This window comes from Podarcis melisellensis (genome assembly GCF_964234715.1).
Source record: "Podarcis melisellensis genome assembly, contig: HAP1_SCAFFOLD_190, whole genome shotgun sequence".
Classification (NCBI taxonomy): Eukaryota; Metazoa; Chordata; class Lepidosauria; order Squamata; family Lacertidae; genus Podarcis; species Podarcis melisellensis.
Window position 1 is genome coordinate 98,771 of NW_028113016.1, and position 20,836 is coordinate 119,606.

The 20,836-nt window shown below is 45.3% G+C and overlaps 1 protein-coding gene across 3 annotated transcripts in view; it reads right to left on the bottom strand.

The window, feature by feature from the left end:
* The window catches only part of LOC309362413 (uncharacterized protein), a 107,178-nt gene that overhangs the window by 56,396 nt on the left and 29,946 nt on the right, over positions 1-20,836 (bottom strand). The window contains exon 1 of one of the 3 annotated variants that reach the window (XR_014164954.1): positions 1,191-4,031. The exons of 1 other annotated variant lie outside the window; for it this stretch is intronic. The gene's annotated coding sequence lies outside the window, so the exon portion shown is untranslated. Of the gene's footprint in view, positions 1-1,190; positions 4,032-20,836 lie in introns of those variants that run through there. One more of the 3 variants, XM_081931757.1, reaches the window with a different exon arrangement.

Below are 20,836 nucleotides of genomic sequence, written 5' to 3' on the forward strand. Positions count from 1 at the left end.
TATCCTTGGGGACAGGATTTCTGCTGTTGACTGCCTCCTGTGATGTATTCCTGCTGTAGACAGTCTCCTTCTGTATGATATTTGGGGGGTGGTCTTGGGTGGGCAATTGCAAAAGACTATATAAGGCCTTGCACACCTCCCTCCTGGTTGTGGTGAGGGGGGGGGGGAAACCCTGTTGCAATAAAGATCAGGCTTACTAGCCGCTTTGCTTCTCCATATACTTTGGTTGGCCTCTGTTATTTTCTCCTACCTATATGGAACCCACTTAAGGACTATATGGGCTCTTGGATACCCCATAAGGGGAAAGGAGCAGGTTTTTTCTTAGAACAAAGGTCGTAAGAATATGTTTGGTTGGCACGCTTATTTATGGCAGGATGAAACTAAAACAAGAGCTCTATGAATCAAGTTATTCAGAAAATCCTTTTTACAGTATGGGATAAATATAATAATCTTCTGGAAAGAAAAACACCTCTTTGGCTCCAACCCACAAAAGCAACAGCTTTTTAAAAAATGCAATACAGAAGAAGCAATGGGTAACTTACAGAGATCTTTCGGACTTTTCGGAAGAAAAAATAAAATTGAATAAACAGGATGAGGTGGGAGGTGTGGTGGCGGATTGGTTTCAATACCATCAAATCATCTTGTTTGGACAAGATAAAGGGAGAGGTTTTTGGACTGAAAGTTCACAGTTTGAAAGAGATATTATTGCAAGGAAAGAGAAAGTGTTTCCCAAATTTCAGGTAGAAGACTGTCCAATCTGAAGAAGTGTGCATGCACACGAAAGCTTATCCCCAGAACAAACTGAGCTGGTCTCTTAGGGACCCTGCCAGGCGCCCCACGACCCCAGGGATTTCTGCCAGGGGCAAACCGGGAAAATGGGGGGCCTCAGCCCCACCCCCAGCCCTGCTTGGGGTCCTCATTCCCCTTCCCGCCAAGGCGTCCGGGGGGGGGGCAGGGCAGGTGAGCATCTCTCGGCCCCCCAGGAAAGAGAAAGGGGAGTCTGGCGGTGCAGCTGCTGCCCAGGAGATCTTGCAAGGCCAGCCCTGCAGGTGTTGGGTCCCCCCTTCCCCCCTGGATCGGGGCCTGGATCGGGGTCCCTGTCGACGGGCCCCAGGGAGGGCGCTTTCCTTACGGGGGTCTCCCCTTATCCCCCCTCCCCCTCTATTTCCCCCCCTCCTCTCCCTCTTTACCTCTTGGTCCTCCGCCTCCCTGGCTCCAGATTAGTCCGCTTTCCTTGTCTGCAATAAAAAGGGCGGCGGCGACGGGGGGGGGGCTCTTCAGCGACGCCCCTCCTCCTTTTCCGGTCAGGAAACTTCCGGCGCATTTCGCAGCGACACTTCCGGTTCCTTTTGGGATTCGCTTGCCCCTAGAGCTACATCGTCAGAGCAGCCCCCCCCTGTGTTTGGATGGGAAGCGGACGGGACGGCGCTGCCTCTGGGGGCTCCATGGGGACCTGGCCCCCCTCCTTCCTCCTCCCCACAGCAGGGGGTCGAGATGGCTGCGGGGGGGCATCGTATTTGGGGGTGACCTGGGTTTGCGGGGAGAGAAGGACGTGGTTTTCAATCTGCAAACAGGGAGGCTGGGAGGGAAGAGGATGAATGAGAAGGAGGGAAGGGCTGCCCCTCCCCCTGTGGGTCAGGAGAGTGGGGGAGGGGCGGACCCAGGGCAGCCAGGGGGGTCCCTCCCCCCCGCCCAGGTTTGCCTCGCAAGGTCCTCTGTGAAGCCCAGAGATGGACCCAGCCTCTGGGGGTGGGAAGAGACATGGGGCTGCCTGAGAGAGAAGGGGCGCTTCCTTTCCTCTCCCCCCTCCTCCCCACAGGCTCTCCTGCGCCCAGAGACCCCCTTGGCCCGGCAGGGAGAGGGTGGGGTCCCCTTCCGCCATGAGAGGAATGCAATGGGGTTGTGAGGGGGGGAGAGACCCCTTTCTGCTCCCCTCACAAGAGGGTCCTCGTTGTGTCTCTGTGTGTCTCTGAGGGACAAGAGAGGAGGCGCCCCTCCCCCCGCTGCTTCTTTCCCTCAGCGACTCTGAGGGCAACGACTTTTCCCGCCTTTTCCCAACTTCCCGCCCTTCGAAATCTGAGCCTCGCCTCAGTTTCAGGCGCCAAGGAGGCAGATTCCCCGGGCTCCCTGCTTTATTAGTGGATTTCTTCTCATTCGCCCTGATTTCTGCTCATATATCTTGCTTTTGGAGCTTCTCTCTGCTTCTTTAGAAAGATGACTGTATAAAAAAACCCTCACCACTGCCTGAATCCCATACAGTATGTAAAAGTCTGATTTCTTCCCATTTGCTGTGTATAATTCTTCCTCCAGGACTGTTCTTCCTTCCTGGCAGTGTCACTTCCAAACTAATAATTCTTCCCTCACTGTCCTTATATAGCTGCTTGGGGTCTAGTTTGGGGCCTGCATAAAGAACCTCCTCTCTTTTTTCCTTTTAGCTGTAGGTATAAATTCATGGCCAAAAGCCTTATTGATACACAATTTTCCATCTGATGCCTGCTTACTCGGAAGTAAGTCCTACTCTGCTCCCATGTGCGGAGCCAGCAGTTCAGGCAGTTCTGCTAGCAGGAGGCCAAAGGACCCGGAGTGGTTTGCAACCAGGGTGGTTTCCAAATGCTGCCCTTTTTGATACGTTTCCATTTATTCTTTTGCGTGGGGACTGGCCAGATTGAAACCCCCCACCCCATTCAAAAGAAGGACTTGCAAAAGATTTCAAAGGCGGAATTTCCAAAAGATGGCACTTTGTCCTGAATTTAAGACAAGTCAGTCGAAAACTCATGGGCTTTTTTGGCGTTTATTTGGGGCCTTGTCTAAATAAAAGCTCTACAGTTTACAGGGGTCCTGGTTTTCCCTTTTTGAAATATGGCAACCCTAATTATTCTGGGCTCTGCTTGAACGGAAACTCCCTTTTAGAGCTCAGTCAGTAGAGCATGAGACTCTGAATCTATGGGTTGGGGGTTTGACCCCCACTTTGGGCAAAATATTCCTGCATTGCATGACCCTCATGGTCCCTTCCAACTTGACAATTCTAGGATTCTACCATGTGTAGAGGAAAGATCGCCTTCTTGTGGGCAGTGAATGAATGATGTCATGTTGGTTGGTGGGAACTGTTCTTGAGTGTTGCCTTGTCACACACATGCAACACCACAACAGTCCTGTGAAAGGAAGGGGGGTGCATTTCTGCAGGCTGATGTCCATCCATCCAGCTGTCCAGGCCCCAGCACCTCCCCCTAAGAGTGAAGGGTCCCAGTCTGGAAATCCTCCCTTCCTGCTGGAGATGAGGCAGTGAGGGATTCCAGACAGACAGTGGTGTCATTGCTCTGGAATTCCCTTGCCAGCAGGGAGACTTCAAAAGCCCCCCCCCATGCCTCCCCCTTCCCTCATTTAGTAGGGAGACTTTTCATCTTGTGGTTGGGTCATTTTAAATCCCCTTTTTCTCTCTCTCCCTGCAATATTAAGCAATTGTGGCTCTTATGATCCCTGCAGGGTATTAAGTGTTGTTCTAACCTCCCTATTGCAGGTGGAAAGAGGAATGTGGGGCTTGCTTATAATATCTTAGGGTGGCAGGATTAAGATTTGGGACTGGGGCTTTCAGATTCAGAGCCACTTTTCACATGAAAAGTGAATGCCTGCTGGAAGGAGAAAACGAGGTGCAAAGAGCCAGAAGACCATTATTGAGACTCACAATTCCTCTAAAACAAAGAATCGGCAGAGAGCCAACGCTATCTGCCCTGGCTCAGAAACAGAGCGGGTTGAGGAAACCGAGAAAAACGGAGCAAATAGAACAAACAGTGAGTGACAACGTTGGGGGAACCTCACCCCCCCTTAAGGAGGATGTCAATGACCCGACCCCCCTCCTCCCAGAAAAAGCTAATCCGTCCAAGAGCGCAGGAGCAGGAGCAGGAGGGATTCCTCCCACTCCTAACGCTGACCCACCCATGCCTCTAGAACAAGATATCAGAGGAGCCTGCTTTCAACCAATTCGGGATACGCATCCCTACCAAGAAATTTGCATGTTGTCTGCAGAAACTATGGTTCTGGACTTCCGGAGGCGGCGCCATCGGCAATGGCGGACTCCTTCTGAGTAAGAAGGGGAAGCTCCACAGAAATCGGGTCTACCCGCTACAGCGAAGCGGGGACCCTTCCAAAAACTGCAGGCGGGTGAAGCCTGCGACCGTGGGACTCGGCGGGCACCTTTGCGCTCCCCCCGCTTTGAGAAGGGGCTTGGAAAAAAGCCCCGGAACAGGACGGGGTGTGTGACGCGGTGCTGAGAGTTAATCGCTACTTCTGCGGAGTGAAGCTGCACAGCTGATGCCGGAGAGCACTGACCTTTCTTCTTTTGAAAATTCGGCTTTAAACTACAACCCGTGAGTAAGAACTTGATAAAAACGGGGGATCAAGGGACTCGCTTCCTTTGATCGGCACAAGAACTTGAATTTGGCTCTGAAGCGGGAAGGCGCAAAAGGGAAGTCCGTCTTCCGATTTTGTAAGTAGGATCAAAGCAAAGACTTTGGAAGCTAAGAACCGGGGAAAGTGGAGATATAAGGAGCTTAATTCCAACGCCTGTAGAAAGAACCCCCCTTAAAGTTGGGGGGAAGAAGAAACTTGTTATTTAAAAGGGAAAAAAGGGAGGAAATTAAGACCACCGCTCAATCCCTGCTATTGGGCTGCCAGAAACAGCAAGGAAAGCCCTGCATCGTTTATTGCTACATTATATGGTTACTCTGTTTTTGAATTGGAAATTTTGAGAGTCTCTCTTTGTAACTGTTGCCTTTGACTGAAGGATACTATTGTATATAGAAGCAATCCATTTTAAAGTGAACATTGTTGCCAAGCTCCCCTAGAGGAGGTCTGTGTTATAACTGGGGTTTTTCCATTGCAGCTGGCTAGGAAACTTCTCCCATAACAAAGAATTTGACTGTGAGAGTGACCTTGAGGGAGATAAAGTAATGGCTCAACTTCAACCTCAGGAAAAACCCCAGGAAAAACCTCCAAGAGTAAAAACTAGGCTGCAGCATCAATTGTAGCCCCTCCAACTATAGAAAAGGAAGAAACTGGCCAATCTGGGGCAAAAGGTGGGGGCTCTGATGAGACACTTAATGCATCATTAGATAAAATCTTTGGAGCACTGGAAAAATTGTCAGCTAAAATTGATTTAAATACTACAACTATCAGTTCTAACACACAGGCCATCGATAGGCTGCTGCAGGAATCTAAATTGACAAGAAGGATTGCATAGGACGCTAAAGAAAAGGTATTGGAAGTAGAAGGAAAGATTCAGCCAATCAATAGACAACTAGAAGACCACAAGACGCAATTGTCTTTATTTGAACTTAGAGATAAACAGGCCAACTTAAGGATCAGAGCGGTCCCAGAATTGGAAGAAGAGAATTTGAGTGAATATTTGACACAGGAATTTGAAGAATTCTGGGGCCTGGACCAGGATAAAGATTTTAAGATAGTGACGGCCTTTAGATTTGGCAAAGGTGGTAAAGGAAAAAAGAATAGAGCAAGAGATTGTTTGATTACACTCAGATCCAAGGAAGAGAGAGACAAAATATTGAGCCTGCACTACAAGAAATCACTGGAGATAGAGGACTCCAGGATTGAGATTTATAAAGACATCCCAAAACATCTTTTGGACCTCAGGGCCAAATACGGAGACTTGGTGTATTTGTTAAGAAGAAATAGCATCATTTTCAGGTGGGAGTTCCCCCAGGGTTTGTCCTTTACCTATAAAGGGAAAAAAGTGAGAATAAGATCAGAGGAAGATAGAGATTTTTGAAAGACCACGAGGAACATTTACGGAAAGAGTCAGAGGAAGGAGAACCGAAGATACCAAAGCCAGGAGCTTTGGACACAGCAAAGTTACCACTGGGACCAGACAAACTAGAGAAAGCGAGTCCACCAACAGACCAAGAACAAGTACTGGGAGCAGTTGGAGGAACAGAATAACTACACAATGTCTCTGCAGGTATTAAGTTGGAACATTAGAGGGCTGAACTCCCCTGATAAGAGGAAGAAAATTTTTCATTTGCTGAAAAAGGAGAAATTGGACTTGATTTGTTTGCAAGAAACTCACGTGACCAGATCACATAGAAAAGTTTTAATTAACAAAAGATTAGGTCAAGAATTTATTTCATCAGATAAAGTTAAAAAGAGAGGAGTCGTGATTTATGCAAAAGAAAGCCTACTACCCAAATTTGTTTTTAAAGATGATCAAGGAAGATTTGTGGCAATTGAGATACAATTTCAAGGAGAGAACTTTTTGATTGTAGGGATATATGCACCAAATGAGGGGAAATCAGAATTTTTTAAGAAACTGCCTGAGACACTGTTGGACTTTATGGATTACAAAATCATCATGCTCAGAGATATGAATGGCGTGATTTCGACAAATATGGATAAATCAGAAAGACAAGTGGTAACTAAAGATGGAAGACTACCGAAAACTTTTTTTGAAATGACAGACAATATGGACTTGATTGATACTTGGAGAACTAAGAACCCCCTAGGCAGAGAGGGAACCTTCTTTTCTGAAGCCCAAAAGACCTGGACAAGAATTGACCAAATCTGGATTACCAGAGGACTGGCTCCCAAGATTCGAAGGGTGGAAATCTGCCCCAAAACTTGCTCCGACCATAACCCTGTGAAAATGGAATTGAAAGTATCATTGACTGGCTCCTTCAGATGGAGGATGAATGACACCTTGTTTAGAGATCAGGAAATTATTAAGAAGGCCCAAAAATTATGAGAGACTATTTTGAGATAAATTTGAAGACTTCTGTGGAAAAAAGAGTAATTTGGGACGCTAGCAAAGCTGTAATGAGAGGATTTCTGATTCAACAAAATGCAATAAAAAAGAGAATTCAAGAGGAGAAAAAAGAAAAGATATTGGGAAAAATAAGAGAAGGAGAGAGGAAACTTAGTGAAAAAACATTTGGAAATTTGGACAAACTTGAAGCTTTCCTTGCTAGGTCGAATTGCTGTTATTAAGATGAATGTATTGCCGAGAATGCTGTTTTTGTTTCAATCTTTGCAAATTATTGACAAGATGGATTGTTTCAAGAGGTGGCAAAGAGATATTTCTAGATTTATCTGGCAGGGCAAAAAGCCCAGAATAAAATTTAAGATACTAACGGATGCTAAAGATAGAGTGAGGTTTGCCCTGCCAGATTTCAAACTCTACTATGAATCAGCAGCTTTTTGCTGGTTGAAGGAATGGCTACTTCTTGAGAACACAGACATCTTAGATCTTGAAGGTTATGATAATGTATTCGGGTGGCATGCATATTTGTGGTATGGCAAGGTTAAACTACACAAGGCCTTTAAAAACCATATTGTCAGGAAGGCATTGTTTAATGTATGGTCGAGATATACAGATTTTCTGGAAAGTAAAACCCCAAGGTGGCTCTCACCTATGGAAGCGAAGGCTTTGAAAAAACTTAATATGGAGACTAAATGGCCAAAATATTGTGAAATTTTGGAACAGGAAGGGGACAAATTGAAACTGCAGAGTTATGAGAAGCTTAAAGATAAGGTGCGAGACTGGCTACATTATTTTCAAATAAGAGAGGCTTATAACCAGGATAAAAAGTGGGTTTCCAGGTGGAAATCTAAGCTCTATCTAAGTTAGACAGAATTGTTAGAACCCAATGCTAAGATAATATCAAGAATGTATAATTTGCTGTTGAAATGGAACACTGAGGAAGAAACGGTAAAATCTGCTATGATAAAGTGGGCACAAGATATAGGATATAATATTATGTTTGCTGACTGGGAGAAGTTGTGGACCACCGGGATTAAATTTACGGCATGTAATGCCTTAAGAGAGAATATTATGAAAATGATGTATAGGTGGTACATGACCCCAGTTAAGCTTGCAAAAATATATCATTTACCCGATAACAAATGTTGGAAATGTAAGGAAACAGAAGGTACATTCTTTCACCTTTGGTGGACGTGCCCTAGGATTAAGGCCTTTTGGGAGACGATATATAATGAACTAAAAAAGGTACTCAAGTACACTTTCCCTAAGAAACCAGAGGCCTTTCTCCTGGGCATAGTCGGCCAATTGGTGCTAAAGAAGGATAGAACTTTTTTTATGTACGCAACAGCAGCAGCAAGAATACTTATCGCAAAGCATTGGAAGACACAAGACCTACCCACCCTGGAAGAATGGCAGATGCAAGTAATAGAATATATGGAGATGGCGGAAATGACTGGCAGAATCCGAGACCAGGGAGAAGAGTCGGTGGAAGAAGATTGGAAGAAATTTAAAATTTATTTACAGAAATATTGTAAAATTTTTGAAAGTTAATGGCATTGAAATGAACTGAAGGGGTACTAGCAACGAGGTTAAAAATAAGATTGGATGGATGATTAGACAAATAAATTGGATATGAATTTGCTGAATTAATTTTCAACAGGGATACAAAAAAGGGAGATGTGAGGAAGTCAAGGAAATAAGTGAATCAAAGATGAGAAGTAAAAGAGGGATTTTTGTGTTTTTTCTTCTTTTTTCTTAAAATGTGTTTTTTCTTTTCTTTTTTGAAACTATTTTTTCTTTTTACTTATGTATTTTGTATTTTTGTGTATCTGTTTTTGGTTTTTTTTCTTATGTTTGTTGTCTTTTCTGAAACCTAATAAATGTTTATATATATAAAAAAGAAACTATCGTTCTGGTTCTCCAAAGACTGGATGAAATCCTCACCAGAATAGTTAACATTGAGAAACAATTGGATACTAGTTCCTCCCCTTTAAATGCCCAAGGGCTTAAAAGGATGATAAGAAATGACTCTGTTAACAACTCACCAACTCAAACTATGGATGAAGTGAGGTCCTGTCAAGTCTTGCAAACGAACCAGATAATGCTTGAGATTCACCGATACACTCATAGGTGGATGAACCGCAGACAAATTACTATGTCCTTGTCTCAGCTCCTGAATTACCATTACCGAAATGTAGATCTAGAAAATTTCCACTTCCTGCCTACCTTGAGAAACACCATGCGCCTATTTATGACCTTTAGGTCATCAACCCTCCCATCTCGACTCATGGAGATAAAGGATACCCTATGGTGGTTCCATTCTCTCCGCCCAGTGAGAGTATTTAAGGATGAAACTAGGAGGCAATTGGTCCCTTGCATAGAGTCAAAGCTAATGCGGATAAAGGAAACCAAGCTCAAGACTAGAAATACTAATTGCCCGAAGGAAGAAAAGAACTCTGTAAGCCTAGAATTACAAGACCTGAAGAAGAGGCTAATGAGTATAAAGACTACCCAAAATATAAGGACAGTAGAGCCTAGAGCACAATATTTAAAGACGTCCAACAGCTCTTTATCCCATCGAAAGACATCAGTGCAACTCCCTGTTCCCTTTTCAATCGACACCAAATTAGATGAGGAATTTGGCGCCTCCGACATTTCTATGGCAACAACACATAAAGAACTCTATGTTGCTGACAATCTGGAGATATCCAGCACCAAATCTACATCTGGACCTTTGCCTAATGTTCCAAAAACTTACCAGAATGATCAGCCTTCTCTACTGTACTCCTGGCGAGACAGGATGGACAGATCTTCTGAATTCGAATCTGGCTCTTTGTTGGCCAGTGATTCGCATTTTATAACACATACCTCATTAATACTTCCACAGCCACAGATAGAACCAACAATCCTCCAATTAACCCAGGAGGGAGAGGGGGATTGACAGTTAATGAAACACCATGGGACTGCCCCCCCCCCCCGCTTGGGGTGCGGTTGGTTGGGTTTTATCTTCTAGGGATACTTACCCTATCCAACCTCCACCTCTTTCCCATACCATTTTGACCCATGAGTCCTGGCCCAAGGATGACTTGTTATTGAGGGGATGTTACCCATTTATTGGGGAGGCTAGTATGTGATCTGGGATTTCCACAATTGAAGGGCTAGGGAGGAATGGCGGTGGGGCTAGATATCTATATCGGCGAAGGGTTTCGAGATGCAGTGATCCTTGAACCCCTTCCAATCTACGCCCCATCCCAAGGGATGAGGGTAGGGAGAGCAAGGATTACACACCTCCGTCATTGGTGCTGTGCAATGCCAGGTCCATAGGCAACAAAACCGCCACCATGCGTGACATTTTTGTCTCGCAGGGGATTGACCTGGCTTGCGTGACGGAGACCTGGGTACGGGAAGGCGAAGTAGTCTCCCTACATGAGATAACACACCCAGGTTTCTCTGTCCTCCATCAATCGCGGACTGTGGGTCGGGGGGGGAGGAGTAGCGTTGTTATTCTGGGAGGATTGCTCTTTCAGAGCTCTGCCATCACCGACGATCTCCAGCATTGAATGTGTTGGTTTCGTGTGGGGCACCAAGGAGAGCTTGGTTGTCTGGCTGGTGTACCGACCACCCAGCACACCTGCAGCCACCCTGTCAGACCTGCTGGAGGTGGTGGCGGGCTGGGCCTTGGAGTTCCCAAACCTACTGGTTTTGGGAGACTTCAACGTCCATGCCTATGCCACTCCCTCCTCACAGGCTCTGGACCTAGTGACTTCCATGGCAACACTAGGGCTCTCCCAGGTTGTTTTGGGCCCCACTCATCAAGCAGGCCACACGCTGGATCTGATCTTTGGGGCTGGCATAGATGTGATCATGCTCCCTGCTGTGGAAGTGCCATGGTCTGATCACTACGCTCTGAAAGCCAAGATTGACTTCCCGCTCCTCCCCGGCTCGGGTGGCGAACCTATTTGGGCTCGTCCGCGAAAACTGATGGATCCTGATAGATTCCGACAAGCCTTGCGGAACCCTGCTCCTCCTGGCGACTCATTAGATGACCTTGTTGAGGAGTGGAATAACCGGTTCTTGGCAGCCATTGATGAGATCGCGCCTAAGCGCCCTCTGCGACCCCGTCGAAACCGGGCCCCTTGGTTTACTGAGGAGCTCCGGAAAATGAAGCGGGATCTCAGACGGCTAGAGCGAGTATGGCGACGGACTCGTGACGGAGCCTCAAGAACATCTTATAGGACGCTTATGAATGCCTATGAGATGGCTATGAAAGCTGCTAAGAAATCTTACTTTGCAGCTTCCATTGCATCCGCTAGCTCTCGGCCGGCACAACTTTTTAGAATAATTAGGTCAATAACGTCCTTAGAAGGACAACCAAATTTAAGCACAAATTCGACCCACAGCTGTGAGGCATTCGCGAGGTTTTTTGCGGAGAAAGTCCTGTTGCTCCGCCGTGACTTCCCTGCCAATTTAGATACAGTGACTGAACTGGAGGCCCCTCGACTGACTTCAGGTCCAGTGTTGGACCATTTCGATCGGATACTCCCTACTGATGTGGATAGATTCCTCCAAGTTGGTAGGCCCACCACCTGCCTCCTTGATTCGTGCCCGTCTTGGCTGATTAGGGAGTGTCCAGATGTTGTGCGGACCCCCCTGGTTGAAATTATCAATTTGTCCCTTGACACAGGGACATTCCCAGGGGAACTGAAGGAAGCAGTGTTGTGTCCACTCTTAAAAAAAACTTCTATTAGATCCCTTAGACCTATACAATTACCGCCCAGTTTCAAATCTTCCATACCTGGGTAAGGTAACTGAGAGAGCGGTTGCTGAACAGCTTGGTAGGTTTCTGGAGGAAACATTGGCATTAGATCCATTTCAGTCTGGTTTCCGTCCTGGTTTTGGGACGGAGACGGCTCTGGTTGCCCTAACAGATGATCTCCATAGACAACTGGATCGAGGCGGGTCAGGACTGCTGATCCTTTTAGATTTGTCAGCAGCCTTTGACATAGTCGATCATGATCTTCTGGACCACCGCCTCGCAGACGTGGGAATACAGGGCATAGCCCGTAACTGGTTGTGCTCTTTTATCTCTGGTCGGGGACAGAGGGTGGCACTAGGGAGGGAAATGTCGTCGCACCACTCCTTGGTGTGTGGAGTGCCGCAGGGCGCAATTCTCTCCCCGATGCTTTTTAACATCTTTATGCGCCCCCTTGCCCAGATTATCCGGAGCTTTGGGCTGGGCTGTCACCAATATGCTGATGACACTCAGCTCTATCTGCTGATGGATGGTCACACCGACTCGACCCCGAACAAACTGACCAGATGCTTGGAAGCTGTGGCTGGATGGTTTCGTGGGAGCCGATTGAAACTAAATCCTTCGAAGACAGAGGTCCTATGGCTAGGTCGGGATGGCATGGGGATGAGGGACCAACTCCCTTCTCTTGCGGGGGCCCAATTAGTGGCATTGCCTTCCGTTAAGAGTTTGGGTGTAATCCTTGATGCCTCCCTTTCCATGGAGGCGCAGGTTACAGCAACAGCCAAGGCGACATTTTTCCACCTTCGCCGCATCAAGCAGTTGGTCCCTTACCTTTCCCACCCCAACTTGGCCACAGTGATCCATGCAACAGTCATCTCCAGGCTTGACTACTGTAATTTGCTCTATGCGGGGCTGCCCTTGAAGCTGTCCCAGAAACTCCAGCGGGTGCAGAATGCTGCAGCGAGGCTCCTCACGGGGTCTCTGCCATGGGAGCATATTCACCCAGTGCTTTTCAAGTTTCACTGGCTCCCGGTGGAGTACAGGGTCAGATTTAAGGTGCTGCTTTTGACCTTTAAAGCCCTCCATGGCCTAGGACCCTCGTACCTATGGGACCGCCTCTCCTGGTATGCCCCACAGAGAGCCTCAAGGTCCATAAATAGCAACACCCTAGTGTCTTTTCAACTCTGGCTCCGGCCTGGTGGAACGCTCTGCCTCATGAGACCAGGGCCCTGCATGATCTGATTTCTTTCCGCAGGGCCTGTAAGACAGAGTTGTTCTGCCTGGCCTTTGGCTTGGAGCCAATTTGATTCCCTCCCTCCGTGTCTCTCTCTCTCTCTCTCTCTCTCTCTCTCTCTCTCTCTCTCTCTCCCTTTTCTTTTCCTTCTCCTCCTGCGATGAGACTACATTTTAATATTTTTATGTTCCATTATTTTAATGTTGTATTTTATTTTTGTTTTTAAGTTGTAATCATTCTTCTTGTTTTTATTATTTGTAAGCCACTCTGAGCCCGGCCTTGGCTGGGGAGGGCGGGGTATAAATAAAAAATTATTATTATTATTATTATGAGATTTCTTCCAACTACTGGAGGAAAGTATGTCTGAGGTTTATGACAGAAATATAATTATTACGGGTGAATTTAATGGAGTAGTATAACTGGACTATGACAGAACACTGAGGAAAAGTATCTCAGAAGAAGGCAAAATACCAAATACTTTTTTGATATGGTTACAACAATGGATCTACTAGATCAGGGGTCAGCAGACTTTTTCAGCAGGGGGCCAGTCCACTGTCCCTCAGACGTTGTTGGGGGCCGGACTATATTTTGGGGGGAGATGAGCGATTTTGGCCCGCCCGCAAAGAGGCCTGAAGATGTTTGGCTTTACCTGTCCCAGTTGTCGTCCCAGTAGCCCCAGTTGGGCTTCTCCAGGGCAGGTTGGAGGCTGCGTTGGCCGGAGAAGACAGAAGCAGCAGCCCCGGTGGAGCTTTCCAACTTTGCTGGAGTCTAGCCCTGCAAATGCTGGATTGATCAGAAAACTCGAGATGGCAGGCAAGCAAAGAGGAAGCAAATCAATGGCCAAAAGGCCTGATCATTTATTTGTTGCAACAAAGGTCTCAATCTCTAAGAAGAGCAAAAAAGAAAATTTCCAGAATAAAGATTACATGAGTTTTTAATAGTTCCCACAACACATTTCTCAGTGGGTCATCAAAACATCACAGGTATGTCCCGGAAGAGGAGTGGTGTTGGGCAGAAATCTGTGATCCAGACATGCCCATGTCAATCACACCTTGTTTCAACATCCATCTAACACAAGGAAAAGAAAATATCCCCCCATCATCACGGAGGTCCACTTCCCTCACATTTACAGGGTACCAGGCAGAGGGCCTTCTTGGTAGTGGCACCCTCCCTGTGGAACACACGCTCCCATCAGATGTCAAAGACCTCTGAAGGCAGCCCTGTTCAGGAGCAGGGTGGAGATCTCTCAGAAGTGGAGGCTTTGCGCTGAGAGATCCCTGCCTCCACTCCTCCTTGCACACAAGTAGGAGCGGGAGAGGGCAGCCCTGCTGAGGAGTGGCTGGCTGCCTTCAGGTGGTGCAGATGCTCTCAGATGCAGCTTCCGGGCTGCCTCCACCTTCCCCAACCCCAGCAACTATTCCGCCTGGCTGCCTTCACGGGGTTGCAGGGGATCTGAGGCGGAGGTGGGGGGCTCCTTTAAAATTCTCCCTTGAGGGGAGTGCAGCCTCAAACCCCTCAACGGAAAGGGTGACGGAGCCTGTCCCTCCCCAGCTCAGCAGCCCCGATCCAGCTCCTCTTCCCGTGCAAGCAGCAACACTGCCTAGCGGAGCAGCCCGATCCCATTCCTACTTGCCGCCCGGCCTGCCTTCCCTCACAAGGAAAACAGAAGTATGGCACTCAAAACGGAAGTTATACTCAGAACAGAGCATGTTTGGCTTCCGAAAAAAGCTCCAAAACTGGAACACTCGTTTCTTGGTTTGAAGAGTTCAGGTTGCAAGTAGTTTGGGAACTAAGGTGTTTGAAAACTGAGGTACCACTGTATTTATTTTTCCCCTCCCCCTGTGGTGAAAATGAGAGTACTGTAGGGATCAGATGGGATTACCATGTGGAATTACAAAATATACATCAAGCCATCGCGTCCACGATGAAGACATTGTGTTGACTGGGTTTGATATATTGACAATAATTTCTGATTAAATCCCATAAGATTCTACATTCATGCCCTTTTCATGCCCTTTTCCCTCTGCTGCCCATTTCTCTCTTGCCTGAAAAGTCACTTACACAGCCCAGTTGCTTCGCCAGGCAGGCCTCCTGGGCCATAAAGAGAGTGGGCAAACTTCTTTGTTTTTTTTTTTTAATATAATTTTTATTGAATTTTCAAATTTTAATACAAAGCAAAAAAGAAAAAAGGAAAAAAGGAAAAAGAAAAAAAAGAAAAAAGAAAAAGGAGAGAAATAAACACAAATAGATTCTTTCGTAACCCTCTTTCATTGACTTCCCCCCACCCCCACCCATGCATCCCAATTTTCAAACTTAATTCAGCAAGTTCTTGTTTCATTCCTTAAACCTCTTCTTATTATATTTAAACTTAATTCCCTTTATTAGGCCCAACTTATTTATCCCATTTTCTTATATACCTTAAATTCTTTTTCTAAGATCGATCGAGGTTCTTATACCATAAATTTCCCCATTTTCATGTTAAAATATAAGTCAAAATTATAAAACCCAAAAGTCATAAAATAGTTTTAAAACTTTCTATTTTTCCCCCTCCCTCCTTGTCCAGATATCTGTCCCTTCCTAGATATCTGCCCTCTTATAAAACTCCTAGCCCGGATTCCTCACATCTGAGGCCTCTGACACCATTTGAGTCTCTCTCTGCCTGTTTTGTTGATAGTCCTTCTTATTAATCTTCAAGTCTCGAGGGATGTCTAATGCAGTCTCTTCGCCTTCTCTCCAATCAATCCTAGTTGAAAAGACTTGCTGCAGGGGTTCTGCCAGATGTTCCCTTAAATCAGGTTCACCAATGCCAGAAAAGAGGAGGAAGTCCCAGTTATATTTCTTCATTATTTCAGCTTCCCATCTATAGTGTCCAAAAACTTCCTCCTTTACTTTTCTCTTTTCAAAATCCATAGTCCAAAAAACTTCTCTGTCCCCTTGCTGCATGAAGTCCTGTTCCTGTACTTTTTGCCCTCCAGACTCCTTGTCCTCCAACTTCAAGGAAACTTTTTCCAGTTCAGCTGCAGAATCTTTCAAGGTCAAATCCTCAGTTCCTTCAGTAGAGTTGCTTGTTTTTGAAGTCAAAGCCGTGAGCTGTTTGTCCATAGCTATCTCTTGCTCTTGTAGAATTCCCACGAGAAAAAGGGCTCTTTCTATTTCTGCTTGTAATTTTCCTTCTGCAGCCATTGTAATGTCTCTGGTTTCCCCTAGGGGGATTACCATTTTTTCCCTTTACCAACAGTCTATTACTTTGTTATTACTTGTTGTTACTTAATTTCCAGCCACTTCTGGTTAAATGTAACACCTTTGGATCAGAGAGATATAAAGATACAGTTCTTGTCTTGATTCTGCTGTTTGACAGCTCAGATGACAGCTGTCAAACTCCCTTTCTTTCAGGCTAGGCTAATGCGGAACACTCCCGGATCCCGAGTGGGGGTTCCCAAAATTTTTTCCAAATACGCCTCTTCCTCCAGCACAACTTAAAAAGACAGAAAAAAGCTTGTTTTCACAAATCGATGGAATCTTTTATCAGTCCCAAAAGACAAAAAGAAGATCTTTTTAATCCGATCTTAGGCTTTCGCTCCTTGCTTCAGATCATACATGCAGGGGGGGGTGCGGGCTTCCTTTTGACACAGCCCCCCCGTTCGCCAAATTAAAGGAGTTAATTTCTTTTAAAATCCAAATTTCGTTTTACTCACGAGGGTATTTGTTTCAGTCCAAATGTCAGGAAGAAAGTTGACGCTCTCCGGCAATGGCTTGCGGCTTCGCTCCACCGATGTAGCGGTCTACTCTCAGCACCACGCCGCTCCTCAGACCTTCTCCGCAGCCTTTAAAAAGGCTCTTTGACTGTCGAGGAGGGCGCTTAAGGTGCCCACCGAGTCACCAGGTCCACAGGTATCAGCACCTGTGGTTTCTAAGGGTCCCCGCGTCGCCGGCGCGGCAAGACCCGTCCTCGATGGAGCCGATTCCCTCCGGAGCTCGGAGGGAGTCCGCCATTAAACCGATCGCGTCAACCCGGAAGTCTGGGCAAACTTCTTTGAAGTAGGTTTCTATATGGTAATCTTAGGATGTTAATCTAAGGGCCAGGAAACAGATCTCACATGAAGGGGATAATGATCCGCTGTCCTCCTGGTCATCCTCCTTATCATGTGTAGTGCTTGTTTATGACCTGCGGGGTTGATAAATGCTCTTCTTTGTAGTTCTGTTCTTTGTTTACCCCAGAAATATTTGTGCTTAATTCGTTTTAGTAGTTTAACTTTCCCCCCACGTGGGTTTGTTGAAATGCTCAGATGAAATCTGATTAGTTCTTACGAACACTCTGTAAAAAGTTCTTTTGTGAATAAAACGGCCTGGGCCGGGGGCTGTGGGAATCGGACAAGCACAGAGAGACACGATTATACGCACCCTTCCCAGAGTCTTGCTGGTTCAAGTCTCTGTGTGTACTCTTTTTAATCAGAGTTCAATCCTTCCTTTACTTTGCGAACGCAACAAGTACCCCCTAAGCATTTTTTTTAAAGAAAAAAAGCACTGAGTTATACCATAACATTACAGATCAATGGAAAGACAATTTAATGAAGAATGTAAGGCAATAACTTTTATGAAGGATTATTCATTACAACGGTAGTCATAAAGAAGAAATGTGAAACAAACAGAAAAAAATTAAATATACAGGTAGAATTGCCGCGTTATAGTAATAATAATAATTTATTATTTATACCCTGCCCATCTGGCTGGGCCACTCTGGGCAGCTTCCAACAAACTATTAAATTACAATAATGCATCAAACGTTAAAAGCTTCCCTAAACAGGGCTGCTTTCAGATGTCTTCTAAAAGTCTGGTGGTAGTTGTTCTCTTTGACATCTGGTGTGAGGGTGTTCCACAGGGCGGGTGCCACCACCAAGAAGGCCCTCTGCCTGGTTCCCTGTAACTTGCCTTCTCGCAGGGAGACAACTGCCAGAAGGTCCTTGGCGCTGGACCTCGGTGTCTGGACAGAACGATGAGGGTGGAGACGCTCCTTCAGGTATACTGGACCGAGGCCATTTAGGGCTTTAAAGGTCAGCACCAACACTTTGAATTGTGCTCGGAAACGTACTGGGAGCCAATATAGGCCTTTCTAGACCTGTGTTCTGTGGTCTCGGCGGCTGCTCCCAGTCACCAGTGCAGCTGCCGCATTCTGCATTAGTTGTAGTTTCCGGGTCTCCTTTAAAGGTAGCCCCACACAGAGTGCATTGCAATAGTTGGCACTTTGTGATGAAAAAGTGGGTTTTGCGTTGCAGTTTGGGTACTCCGTCTGGAAAAGGTTTGCCATCACTGCCCTCGGTTCATGTCCAGTTGCAAAGCTGGACGTAGGTTTTCCACCTTCAGGCCAAGAGGTGGCTCCTGCCTTGGGGCAGCTGGTGGATTTAGAGGAAGCTGACCCTTAGCATTCTGGGTTGGGGACCTGCCTGAACCTCCTTCCCCATTATACTCATCCTTACGGTTTCATTTTGGGGATAGCATTCTACACACACTTGTGTCACCATGGTTCCCGCCCCCCAGCACATTGCTTTGAGATGCTCTGGTACGGCCCCTTCTTCACTGTGCCCCCTTCCCTCCTCATGCAAGACCACCAGTCTCAGCTCCACTTTGAGCAGCTCTCCATTCCCAGATACAAGCATTTCCAACTCCCTCCACCAAACACCAACACCAGCTCACTCTCAGTCCACTCTCATTCAGCAGCAACACGACTGATTCACATTAAATATTATATTATGCTTACTATTGTGAAATGTGACCTTCATTACTTTAAATAAATGCCTAGACCACGTTACATACAAACAACAGAAGCTAACACACGCTGCATGGAATTAAGATTGATTTCCTGTTATTGATGTGAAAGAAAATGTCATCTTGGAAAGAAAAAGGTTCTACTCTCTAAAAAGCGTTGCATAATAACCAAAGCAGGATCAATGCTCCTTCTAGTTGCATAATAACCAAAGCAGGATCAATACTCTCTTCTTTAATTGATGGCCTGTAGGTGTTTCCACTCTTACAGCTCTTACCCCTGGGAGTCTTTTGATGGTTTGTAAGACTTCCACTACAACTGAACCTCTGTCCACTTCCCTAGGACTTATATGGTTTCCCCCCTGTATGAGTTTGTTGATGTTTTGTAAGAACTCCATTTGCACTGAAACTCTTTCCACAATCCATACATTTATTTATTTATTTTTTTATAAATATTTATTGGAATTTTTAATAAAAGAAATACAGAAATAATAAACAGCGTTTCTTTGTTTTTACAAAATTTCATAACATCTTTAGACTTCCTCACATCCCCCGCTCCCACTTACATCATTAATAAATTTTTGTCAAGCAAATTATCATCTTATTTTCAATTTTATAACCACTTATTTAAATACAATAATATAATTCTCCTACAAATTTTATTTCTCTTAATCTCTCTTATCATCAAATTCTGATCCAATTTAGTGATGGCCAATTATTTATAACCAAGCATCCTACTTAATCACTTAATATTCCACTAAATCGCAATGTTTCTGTAGATAAATCTTAAATTTCTTCCAATCTTCTTCGATCCTTTCTTCTCCCAGGTCTCGGATTCTGCCAGTCATCTCCGCCAGTTGCATATAGTCCATCAGTTGCATCTGCCATTCTTCCAGTGTGGGTAGATCTTGAGTTTTCCAGTTCTTAGCGAGTAGTATCCTTGCTGCTGTTGTTGCATACATGAAAAATGTTCTATCCTTCTTTAACACCTTCTGGTCGACAATGCCCAGAAGAAAGGCCTCTGGTTTCTTAGTGAAGGTATATTTAAATACCTTTTTCAGCTCATTGTATATCATTTCCCAGAAGACCTTCACTTTAGGGCAGGTCCACCAGAGGTGAAAGAATGTTCCTTCATTTTCTTTACATTTCCAACATTTATTATCAGACAAATGGTATATTTTGGCAAGTTTAACTGGGGTCATGTACCATCTGTATATCATTTTCATTACATTTTCTTTCAAAGCATTACATGCAGTAAAGTTCATCCCAGTGGTCCACAACCTTTCCCAGTCTTCAAACATAATGTTATGCCCAATATCCTGTGCCCATTTTATCATAGCCGACTTAACCATTTCGTCTTGTGTATTCCATTTCAACAGCAAGTTATACATTCTTGAAAGTACCTTAGTCTTAGGTTCTAACAATTCTGTTTCCAATTTCGATTTCTCCACCTGGAACCCTAGCTTTTTATCACTTTTGAAAGTTTCTTTAATTTGAGCGTAGTGTAACCAGTCTCACACTTTATCCTTCATTTTCTCCATACTCTGCAATTTCCAATTATCTCCGTCTTTTTCTAACAGTTCCCAATATTTTGGCCAATAGGCTTCCATATTGGGTCTTTTTCGAGCCTTAGCTTCCAAAGGTGAGAGCCACTTTGGAGTTTTATTTTCCAATAAGTCTTTATATTTTGTCCAGACATTAAAAACTGCTTTCCTGACAATATGGTTCTTAAAGGCCTTATTGATCTTAACTTTATCATACCACAAGTATGCATGCCAACCAAAAGCATTGTTATATCCTTCCAGATCCAACACGTCAGTGTCTTCGAGAAGTAGCCAATCTTTTAACCAGCAGAAAGCTGCGGCTTCATAGTACAACCTTAAGTCTGGCAGGGCAAAGCCCCCTCTTTCTTTCGCATCTGTTAATATCTTAAACTTAATTCTGGGCTTTTTGCCCTGCCAGACAAATTTGGAAATATCTCTCTGCCACCTCCGGAAACACTCCGTTTTGTCCACAATTTGCAAAGTTTGGAACAGAAATAACATCTTTGGCAATACATTCATCTTAATAGCAGCAATTCGGCCCATCAAAGAAAGCTTCAATTTTGCTCCACTCTGACTGAAGCTCTTTCCACACTCCATGCATTTAAATGGTTTCTCCCCTGTGTGAGTCTGTTGATGAATTCTAAGTTTTCTACTCTGACTGAAGCTCTTTCCACACTCCATGCATTTAAATGATTTCTCCCCTGTGTGAGTCCGTTGATGAATTCTAAGGTGTCCACTCTGACTGAAGCTCTTTCCACACTCCATACATTCAAATGGTT